Source organism: Triturus cristatus, chromosome 3_2, assembly GCF_964204655.1.
Source record: "Triturus cristatus chromosome 3_2, aTriCri1.1, whole genome shotgun sequence".
Taxonomy (NCBI): Eukaryota; Metazoa; Chordata; class Amphibia; order Caudata; family Salamandridae; genus Triturus; species Triturus cristatus.
The window spans coordinates 314,367,013-314,379,090 of NC_140584.1; positions in this window are offsets into that span (position 1 = coordinate 314,367,013).

Consider the following 12,078-nt stretch of genomic DNA (forward strand, 5'->3'; position numbering starts at 1 on the left):
TATATGGTGAGGTACTCACTTTTTTTTTGGGTTGCCGCATTATTGTTAATGGTATTGTCTTTGCAAGACATGAATGCCTTATTGTGCAGTGCTCTCACTTATGTTCAAATGGGTATTAGTCCCATTTTTAGTGGTTTGTGTCTTCACTTTTTCAACCTCTGCATATGTGTTTCTAATGAGTACAAGTCCTATGTTATCTCCTATCGGTCAAGTCCCATGTGTTTGTAGAGGGTGTTAGTCCCACCTACCTCGTTCTTATGGAAATGAGTTCCATGGTTTGCAGTGGGTGCAAGTCCTATCTACATGGTTCTTATGGGTACAAGTCCCATGTGTTTGTAGTGGGTCTTAGTCCCACCTACTTCGTTCTTATGAGTACAAGTCTCATGTGTTTATAGTGGGTGTCAGTCCCACCTATTTTTATGGGTACAAGTCCCACGTGTTTGTAGTGGTTGGGTCACCCATCTACGTCGTTCTAATGGATATTTTATGTTAACCTATGGTTCTTGTGATGTAGTCTCTACAGAATCTCAAAAGGTCTGTTATTGCTGGTCCACAGACTCTCAAAAGGATTGTTCTTGCTTTTCCTACAGCGTCCCAAATAGTCTGTTCATGCTGTTCCAACAGCCTGTCTCAACGCTGCCTACGTAGTACAGATGTTCCTCCTATACAACAAATGTCTACAGAGCCTCTGGTCAACACTAGGTTTGGGGATACCCTCTTACCAACGTTCATTTATTTGGTCCATTTTGTCCTTTCATACTACAGGTATAGAGACCCCACACTCGTCTTGCACAAAAGTCATTTTGTCTGCTGTGGATGACGGAGAGTTCTGGATTTAGCACAGAGTCTCAGGACAAGCTACTGTTGTAAGAGTTTCCCATCATTTTGGTTGGGTGTCTGTGGTTGGGTGGCAGCGCTTGTTTAGGGCATTTCTACTGCAGTACTACGATGGGCAACGTCAGGTGAGATTTATCATTGTTTTTAACTTTGATTTTTGGTCAATTTTTTTGTTCCTTTTGACCTGATGTTTACAGTGTCAACTGCCGCTTTCAAATTTGAAGGTTTTGGGACACATCTTTAATGACATTTCTCCACCTGGTGTGCTTTTGCCATTTTTAGGGGGCTGTACAGGGTCTACATGTTACTATTCTTGACTGTTTTCTTTACAGGTTTGATATCTGGGTGCGCAGTTTGCGGTGTGCTCCGTTCACACTACTCGGGTGAGGGATCGCTCACCACCCTGGTTAAGCCTGTTTTATACATTGTGTTGGATACGTCTTGAATAACTTTCCAATTATAGATCTAGTTTGATGGTGATATGTTGAACCGGTTCAGAGACGTATGCTAAGTTATCAGTCTTTTGTAGCTCTATTAGTACATATATATATATATATTCAAAATAAGAAAAAAAACAAGGGTGTGTTTAAGCTTTCCATTTTAATCCTCAAAAGCAACTTGTTAATTTTTACTTTTGTTAGGTGATATTTATGGGAACCTGTGTTTTTAGCGTATGTTGAAGTTTTAGAAGGAGAAGATTGTTGTACGTTTATACAATTTTCAAGTGTGCACTATTCTGTTTCCCTCTCAAAGAGGACCCATGCAAAGGGTATAGTGCGGGTTCCGATCCAAACACTGTCAGTTCTACCCTTTTACAGGGAATTCATGCAAAGGTTACAGTCCTTTTTGCATTACTATGGGTTCTTACCCAAATATTCCTATAGTTGTTGGGAATTTGTCATGAGTACCTACTCATATGTGCTGTTTTATCACAGTTACATTAGTACAGTGCACGGTGTAGTTTTTCCACACCAAGGGGCAGATTTATGAGCCCCTTGCGCCACTTTTGCGTCACTTTTCCCATGTTAAAAGTGACGCAAAAGGGGCGCAAGGGGCTCATAAATCTGCCCCAAAGTTTGTCCTTACACTTATATGTATGGTGAGCATTTCCAGTTTTGTGCACTACTCATCTCTATCCCTAGAGATTAGTCGTGGGTTCTCACCCATGTATTCGAGTTACATATTTAGCTTACGTTTTTACCATATTTGGGTGCTTTTCATGCTTTCATTGCTAAGTATGTTCTGTTGATATTTTATGTTTAATGCTATTTTTGCACTGTTATCTTTGCATTATAATTTTGTTTTTGTGTTATTATAATGGTGTTTTGATGGGGAATCACCCTTATTTTTCCTCATTTTCCTTGTTTCTTTCTTCTTTTCAGTTTTCCTTCTGAGGTCTTCTTCTCGTGTCTCTTGTGGTTTCTGGTCTTTCCTTTGTTTTTCTGTCGTGTTTTCTTCCTCTGCGTTCGTCACTGCCTGTAGTCCGGTGTTCTGTTTGTTTTCCATTTTCAGCCCCATTTCGTTCCTGTTCTGGCCAGTGGGTGCGTTTTGAGGAAGTCTTTTGTGCTTTTTGTTGTCCTTTTCGCTTAAGTTGATTCTTCTTCGCTGTTGTGTAAGAAGGGAGGATGGTTTCTATGTTTGATTTCTTTTCTTCTCTGTTCTTTGATTTCCCTCTTGGTTGCTCTTCTTTTAATGGTTGTTCTCACACTGCTCTTCTTTTGATGGATATTTTGCTTTCACTTTCTCAAGTTTTCCTCTTATGTTTCTAGCTTTATGTTTTCCCGTATAAGAAAGGGGGATATGTTATATCCTGCTAATGCTAATGCATTGCCAGTCTACCACCAGTGGAATGTTAATGTGATGATGCTGTCAGAATGTTGGGAATCTGCAGTGAGTAATGCCAGTTGACTGGGCTGAGCTGCCTGCTGGCTGCTCCTGGTGGGGTCTTTATCTGGTCAACTTATGGGCTCCTTGTGATCTTGTACCATCCTCTAATAAACCTCCTAAAATCATCTCAACTGAGTGGACTTGATCACTACAGCGTATTACATTTTAATGCTGTAAAGTTCTGGTTGTAGAGACTGTAACATCCCTGATTCATGATCTGATCCTTTAGTGCCAGAATTAGTAGCTGACTTCCCTCCCAGAAGCAGGTGGGTATAATGAGCTTTTGCCAGATGCACTGTTTTGTGGCTGGTCATCGCTATTTGAGTGCCTTTGTGAGTCTTGCAACATGTGTACGCTACGGAGTTCTAACCCAGGCTGGACAATGAATTTTAGTGCTATTATTACTGTGGTTCTGCAGGTTTTTGCAGCGGGGTGACCCAAAGGAAGTATTTGCTGTCTCCATTGTACTGCTCAGAGTGGTCGAGATGATAGGCAGCCTGCCATCAGGATTTACTGTATCCAGAATAAGTAAAAGGCCTCTAGAATCGGCTCCATCAATAGGTGGAGTCTTCAGTACAAACTATAGGCCGCAGTGGCGCTGTAAAGTTTCTAACCTGTTCATGATATCATTTCAATGTGTGTGACTGTCCTTTATCAAACGGTCAGAAGCAAAAACTACTGGTAGTGAGTCATGTAGCAAACGCCCCCACACACATACTCCGAGATGTTTGCGTTAACCTGCCAGATGGGGGTGGATGCCAGGACTGGCCACCGAACCAATTTAATTAATCTCTACAGGCTATGGAAAACCAATCTGCCCTAATGTCGTGCACCAGCTATGTTCTGCTTACATCTTCAGGCTGTGCTTTCAACAAAATCCTGTAGCAATATTGAATACTAAATGAAACAAACTGATTCAGTGTCGTTCTTCTACTATTCAGTGTCCAAAGGGCCACTGTGCTTGTCTCTGATTCCATTTTATTGGGGCAGAGGAAAGAACAAGAGGCATGTTTAGGCAGAAAACTTGGCCTCAAGCTGCAGCACTCGGTGAAGTAGCCCTAGGGCAGAATGAACTCTGATGACCCTGCACCACCCCATATCAATCAGCAGTCCCAGCGTGCTACACTGCTCTGCCAGTGGGTGCACATAACGTTCAAGAGGAGCACCCTCTTTGTGCAGCAGTAGATGAACAATGTTCCACTTTCCAGTCATGCACGCCGATCCTATACTACCAAGCTTTGTACTGCAAATGGCCAGGCATGGGAGAGAAAGCCACTCTGCTCCCCAACAGCATAAAAAATACATAAAAATAGATGTGAGCTGTGAACTCTGCCCACTAGCAAAATTCAGCAGAATTCCATGGGGTTTTTAGGTAACTCTACAGAATTCTACAGAGTGAAACTCCTTGAGCTCCGCCCACCCCTAATTTTTAAAGCCCCTTTACGTGGCTATGAGTGGCTCCAAAAATATTGGGTAACTGAACAAAGTGAAAATTGCTGCATTGCGTTACTCTGCCCTGGGTAGGAATTCCATGGGCATTGCATGGGTGTTCCACCGCAATTTCCATGGATTTTGACGCATTCCGATATTTACAAGAACTTAGGAACCTGTGAATGCACTAAAAAGATACACCTTCACAGGGACGACATAATGAGGAAAAGTGTCTTAGCACATAGGCAGCTAGGCACAAAGGCAGCCAGGCTTATCTTAGAGGAAATGTGTAAAGTATTTATAGAGCACACAAACAGTAATAAAGTGAAAAAACAACACAAAAAAATCCCAGCCCAATTTGGAAAATAGGGTAAAATGTAATAAATTCACACCAAAACAAAAAAAAATCTAATCAGTAGAACCTGAGATACGCATTTCAAATATTTCATGTAAGTATTGCACCTGAAAGCACAAAGTGCCACTCATGGCTATCTGGTTGTGCGGGGCCGGGTGAAAGTCACAAGTTGAGGTCAACTGGAATGATGCCTGGGCCAGATACGGGGAACAGGTTAGTCCTGCTGAAAAAGTTACCTTCTAAAGTTCAGCGCAAAGAGTTCCAATTCATGGTGTAGAAGGCCATGATGGGCAGGGAGAGAGTCGTGAATGGATGTCACGGTAACGCAAAGAGCAGGCCAGGCATCGCGGATGGTGGTTGCTATGATGAGAAGAACCTATTGGGCATTGCAGATGGTCATTGCTGTAGATTCACTTTGGTGGTCACTGCAGGTTGACGACTCTCGCGTTGCCGGATGTCACTGTCGGTCGCTGTTGAACAGAGTTATGTAAAATGAAGCTTCATGTTGACGGACTGCGTGGGATGGTAAGATCTTGGCACAAATGGGCCTGTTTGTGGTGCTGAAGAGCTCAAAACATTAGGATTTCTCTTTTTCTTCAAGGAGGAGTTCAACTGATGCCGCACCAAGGGTCCAGGATCTGGGGAGCACCACTTGGGGATAAGAAACTCAGTCAGCCAGCAGGGCTCAGGCAGGTCCAGCTGCAGGTCCAGATAGATCTAGTTCTAGCAGGTCAGCTGGGGATCTGCATGGAGCTGCAATGAGTCCTCTGGAGCTTGGTATGTCGCTATAGCTAAGAGTAGGATGTCAGTAAGTTGACTCTTGCGGTCATTTCACCTTGGGATGAAAAGTGCAGATTGAGTCTTCCTTCTCATCAAACAGGCAGGCCCCAAGCAACACAGAGTCCTTCTTCTGTATTATCCAGAGGTCTAGGAGTGTACTGAAGTGCTGGGTCTGAGGGTCCAATATTTAAACTTGGTGTCCACGTTGAAGTGGGAGACTTTTTATTCGGTCTGCCCTTTCATTGAGAACATATAAGCATTTTGTTTTACAAAGTTTCATATACCGCGAACTTGACCCTGAATAGGGTAGCAGAGTGCCTTACATAGCACCAGTTGCGTTACATGAGAACACATTCATTTTAGTTAGGCACAGGGAGATTAAGTGATTTGCCCAGAATCACAGGATGTTCAGCGTCGTTGACTCGAACCCGGTTCCCCAGATTCGAGGTTGACCGCCCTAGCCATTAGGCCAACTCCTCTCCCATTGGTCAGATTACTTTAACAATGCACTGAGCGCGCTACAGGTGCTGGCCCTTTGGAATTCATGGGCATCTGTGTCGAATTTCAAAACTGTGTTACCAAAACTAAGTTGACTTCACTAAACAGGAATGAGACTCTTTCCATAAGTGCAGTGGTAAATCTATTATTAATAGTTACTACCTGCTCAGGTATGCATTGTCATAGGAATGCAGTAACACTGAGTGACATGCTCTGTTATTAAATTGGGTGCCTTCAGCAACGTAAACTCTGGTCCACAGCTGTGTACCATAAACTGTATGCCTACGGATTTCACGTCGTGACTACCAGCCTGAAAACCTTTCTCGCCACGCCTCAACAATAGCTTAATGGACAACCAGTTCCCTTTAGATTTTCTGAACTGCAGAGGTTTCTCTTCATCAGGAAGAAGACAGCCCTTTACCCAGGAAACCTGCCCCTGCATATTTTCTTCATTACTTCTTCATCAGCCGTTCCCATCACAGTCTTCACGTGATGAAGTTAAGTTCAATTGACTGAAGAAAACCTATTCAATTACAGCTGTTTACAGCAATAAAACGAAGAAATAAACTGTTTCAGGGACGGTCTATATTGGTCATTTTTTTACCTCTCAGTACCATGACCACCGTGAACTCAGCATCACGTACGACTCCGTCTGCCGTCGCTAAATGTTTTATTATTCTCATTTAGCCATCATTTTTAAAGGCTTCCAGGTGGCAAATAACCAATCCCACTGTGTGTTTAATATACTCTGGCACAATGGGGCAAGCCAGTGCTCATAATGTGTAAGGCGATGTAGAATTCGAGAGTTAGGGCACCCCAGACAATGCCACTGCACCTTACAGAATGAGTCAGCAAGTTATTTTGCTCGTTCTGTCCTTGCTCGCTCTTACAGTCAACAGATATGCTTATTGCTGGCAAGAGGGGACCTTTCTGGGTGTTTTATGTATGCTGAGTCAGTGCCAGATTCGACTAACAAGTCTGTAGAGTTTTACAATGGGGGAGTTTGCTTGTCCGGATGGGTGTTTGCTTTCATCTGTGTGTAATGTAAACCAGCACCAGCAATATGAGGTTTTATAGTGGACACTGGTAAACTAACTCCGCTCCGCCGACAGAGTTACGTTTTTGCTAAACTCCTCGCTCCAAAGCGAAGCGTGGAGCAGCGAAACTCTGCAAACTCTTCAGGCTGATCAGAGTTCTCCACCCACTCCTAGTGTAAACCAATAATACCATGTTTTAGGTAGAGAGCACATGCACTTTATCGCTGGTTAGAAGTGGTAAAGTTCCCAGAGTCCCAAAGCCAACAAAAAGGAGGTGCCCATTCCAACACACCACCCCTAGTCTAAAGATAGAGCAGCCTCATCTTTGCCTCGAGGGACTTACCTGCTTAGAATGATAGACCCTGGACAATGGTCCACTGCCACAGGGTTACTTGACAGTTCTATGCCCGTCTGAACCCAGTTTGATCCCTCTGTCTAAGCTTGCAGGGGCCATTGAGCTAACCCATGAAAAATCTGTGAAGCACCTAACTTGAACTTTCTCACATGCATCTCAGTAGGCAGACAGTACCATCTTGGCCAACAAATTGATGTGGTCCATTCCAACCCTTGGGTTTGACATCTGTCCCCAACCCACGGAAAACTTTGTCCACAAGGACAGCAACCAACAAATACCACTGACAATTGTCAGTGTCAAGAGCCAGGCCCCAGGCTATCCAGTGGTCTCTGTCCTCTGTGGTTTGCCAGAGTGGGGGGCTGTAGACCTAGGCACATTGCATCCTTTCTCTGCTACACCTTCAACCAGTTCAGTGGTGGTATCCAGAAAATGGTCCTCAAGCCCAGAGTCTTGACCCTAGGGTGGGACAGGAGTGAGTTCTTCCTCACCCCGCCCCTCCTTTTGGGGTTCCATACCCTATTTTACAGAGTGGTCCCCCCAGAATCCAGAAGTGTCAGGGCGGCCCTGCTCAGTTCTCCCACCAGTTCAGGGGTTCTATCCTCTATCTCACAACTGTACTTCCAACCCAGGGTCTGTATCCTTAGGCTGAACAAGGATTGGGGGAGTCTTCTCTCTCCCTACCCCCCCATCTGGTCCTCTGCACCGTCTTTTATGGGGTGGTGCTGCCAGACACCAGAACTCGTTGGACGCTCATGTCTGCCACTCCCCAAGTCCACTTGACACTATGGGGTCCACCTCAGTGGATGGTCTCCCAGTACAGACTACATTGCCCTCCTGGTGCCCCTTCAGGGAACTTTTTAGTACCTGGGACTAGGCATAGGGCACCCTAGGACTTTGCCCACTCCCATGTAACCTCCTACTCTGAGAAGGAACATGGGACCCTTAACCCACCCCACTACACTGGTAACTGTCTGGGCCACTGGATTCAAGGTAGCCAGCTGATAAGGGGTGTTATCCCAAAACCTGTCCCAGGATGCTTATTTCTGGTCCGGGGAAGACCTGTCTTGGCAATTTGGGCTGGACTGTACCCGAAATGAACAGGGTCAAGACTGATTTGCATATGGCTGGGTCTGAACTGGGGTGGCGGAGTGAGCTAAAGAATAATGATGGATTAAACCCAGATCTGTGACTGGGGGTGAGTGTCTGAAAAGTTTCAGTGCTCCGTCCATCATCTCCTTGTGTTTGCTTTGTTCGACCTCAGTTGGCAGGGTATGCCCAGACATGGGTCTCTATGCTCACTTTGCCACTGGATTCAAGCTAGGCTGGCTGATAAAGGGTGTTACCCGAAACTGGTCCCAGGATGCTTTTTTCCAGTCCAGGGGAGACCTGGATTGGCAGTTTGGGCTGGACTGTTCCCATACAGAACAGGGTCAAGACTGATTTGCATATGGCTAGCTCTGAACTGAGAGGGTGAAGTGAGCTAAAGAACGATGATGGACTAAACCAAGATCTGTGACTGGGGGTGAATGTCTGAAAAGTTTCAGTGCTCCATCCATCATCTCCTTGTGTTTGCTTTGTTCACCCTAATTTGGTGGGGTATGCTCAGATGTGGGTACCTTGCTCACTTGCCACTGGATCAAGCTAGACTAGCTGATGAGGTGTGTTACCCTAAAACTGGTCCCAGGATGATTGTTTCCGGTCCATGGTAGAACTGGCATGGCCGTTCAGGCTGGACGATTACCGTAAGGAACAGGGTCAAGGCTGATTTGCACATGGCTGGGTCTGAAAGGGAATGGCAAAGTGAGCTAAAGAACGATGATGGATTAAACCCAGATCTGTGACAGGGGGCGAGTGTCTGAAATGTTTCAGTGCTCCGTCCATCATCTCCTTGTGTTTGCTTTGTATGCCATAATTTGGCAGAGTATGCACGGATGTGGGTCCCTTGCTCACTTTGCCACTGGATTCAAGCTGGACTAGCTGAAGAGGGGTGTTACCTGAATTATCTGAAGTGCACAAGGATCCCATTCAATCCAGCCCTGCCTTCCGACTATCAGTAGGGGGTGAATCAGCTTTTTGTGTGAGGGAAGGACACAGCTTATTCAAATGTAAGTGTGAACCGCCTCTCCCTCTCCCTGCCCAGGAAAGCTAGATGCATGCAAATAAATGCAGATGTATACCCCGTTACACCCAGCACTTCCTGTTTTGTGGCTTTCTGGAGAGAATGTACAAAGTGTAGCTGTCACCCAGCCCAGACGTGTATTGGAGACAGACGGCAAAGCACAAACAGTTATAGGCACAGAGAAATGCCCATTTCTCAAAAGTCACAAGGATCTGGGTTTAATCCATCGTTCTTTTGCTCACCACGCCACCCCAGTTTGGACCCAGCCCTATGCAAATTAGTATTCACCATAACCCTCATCTGAACAGTCCACCCCGAATCGCCAAGCCAGGTCCTCCCTGGACCAGAAACAAGCATCCTGGGAACGCTTTTGGGGCATCACCCCTCATCAGCCAGGCTAGCTTGAATCCAGTGGTGCAGTGAACACGGGTCTCACGTCTGGGCATACCCTTCCCACTTAGGATGACAAATGCTAAAGGAACAAGTGATGGACGGAATGCTGAAAAATACAAACGTTCACCCCCAGTCACAAGGATCTGGGTTTCATTCATCATTCTTTTGCTCACCTTGCCATCCCATTTTGGACCCAGCTGTATGCAAATCAGTGTTGACCCTGTCCCTCATTGAAACGGTCCAGCCCGAACTGCCAAGCTGGGTCCTCCCTGCACCAGAAACAAGCATCCTGGGGCAGTTTTCGGGTCATCACCCTCATCAGCCAGGTCAGCTTGTATCCAGTGGTGCAGTGAGCACGGGACCCACGTCTGGGCATACTCTTCCCACTTAGGGTGACACAAGCAAAATAAACAAATGATGGATGGAATGCTGAGCAATGCAAACATTCACCCCCAGTCACAAGCCAAGTCCACCATCAATTGTTCTTTTTGTATATGTCACCTAGAGTGGGACGGGTATGTCCAGACGTTGGTCCATGATCTCAATGCCATTGGAGTCAAGCTAGCCTGGCTGATGAGAAGTGATACCCCAAAACCACTGCCAGGATGCTTGTTTCCAGTCCAGGGACAACCTGGCCTGGCAGTTTGGGCTGGGCTGTTCTCATGGAGACCAGGGTCAAGACTGATTTGCATTGGGCTGGGTGTGCACTGAAAAGGCATTGGGGAGCAAAAAAACTATGGATTTAGGCCCAGATCTCTGCACTGGGGTGAATATTTGACATTGTGCAGCATTCTGTACATCAATTGTTCTTTTTGCATTTGTCACCCCGATTGGGACGGGTATGCCCAGACGTGGGTCCCGTGCTCTCCATGCCACTGGAGTCAAGCTAGTCTGGCTGATGAGGGGTGATGCCCCAAAACCGGTCCCAGTATGCTTGTTTCCAGTCCAGGCAGGACATGGACAGGCAGTTCGGACTGGACTGTTCCCATTGGAAACAAGGTCAAGACTGATTTTCATATGGCTGTGTATGAACTGGAAAGGCATGAAGAGCAAAGAAACAATGGATTTTCGGCCCAGATCTCTGCAATGTCGTGAATGTTTGACATTGTGCAGCATTCTGTTCATCAATTGTTCTTTTTGCATTTGTCACCCCGAGTGGATGGCTTTGCCCAGACATCGGTCCTATGCTCTCCATGCCACTGGAGTCAAGGTAGCCTGGTTGATGGGGCGTGATGCACCGAAACCGGTCCCAGGATGTTTGTTTCCGGTCCAGGGAGGAACTGGACTGGCAGTTCAGCCTGGACTGTTCCCATGGGGAACACGGTCAAGACTGATTTGCATATGGCTGGGTCTGAACTAGAAAGGCATGGGGAGCAAAAACCAATGGATTTAGGCCCAGATATCTGTACTGGGGTGAATGTTTGACTTTGTGCAGCATTCTGTTCATCAATAGTTTTTTTTGCATTTGTCACCCTGAGTGGATGGATATGCCCAGATGTGGGTCACATGCACAAGCTAGCCTGGCTGATGAGGGGTGATGCCCCGAAACCGGTCCCAGGATGTTTGTTTCCAGTCCAGGCAGGACCTGGCCTGGCAGTTCAGCCTGGACTGTTCCCATGGAGAACACGGTCCAGACTAATTTGCATGTGGCTGGGTCTGAACTAGAAAGACATGGGGAGCAAAAAACAATGGATTTAGGCCCAGATCTCTGTACTCGGCTGAATGTTTGACATTGTGGAGCATTATGTCCATCAATTGTTCTTTTTACATTTGTCACCCCGAGTGCGACGGGCATGCCCAGACATGGGTCCCATGCTCTCCATGCCATTGGAGTCAAGCTAGCCCGGCTGATGAGAAGTGATGCCCCGAAACCACTGCCAGGATGCAGTTCGGGCTGGACAGTTCCCATGGAGAACAGGGTCAAGACTGATTTGCCTATGGCTGGGACTGAAATGGAAACACATGGGGAGCAAAAAAACGATGGATTTAGACCCAGATAAATGTAATAGGGTGAATATTTGACATCGTGCTGCATTATGTCCATCAATTGGTCTTTTTGCACTTTCTAAAAGTGGTATTTCTAAAACAGTAATGTGAAATCTACCCTCACCAGTAAGTTGCATTTATCACTACCATTCTAAACATACCAATAATTGCAGTGCCACTCCATTCTGATCTGGAATTACCACTTAAAAGTATATAAAGACATTACCAATTCTAACCTATGAGAGGAGTAGCCTCACAACAGTGAAAAACAAAATGGGCTGTTTGTCACTACCTAGATATGTCAAACATAAAATTACATGTCCTACCTTTTACTTAAACAGCACCCTGCCCATAGGGCTACCTAGGACCCCTTAACCTTTGTAATTGACAGCAGTGCATC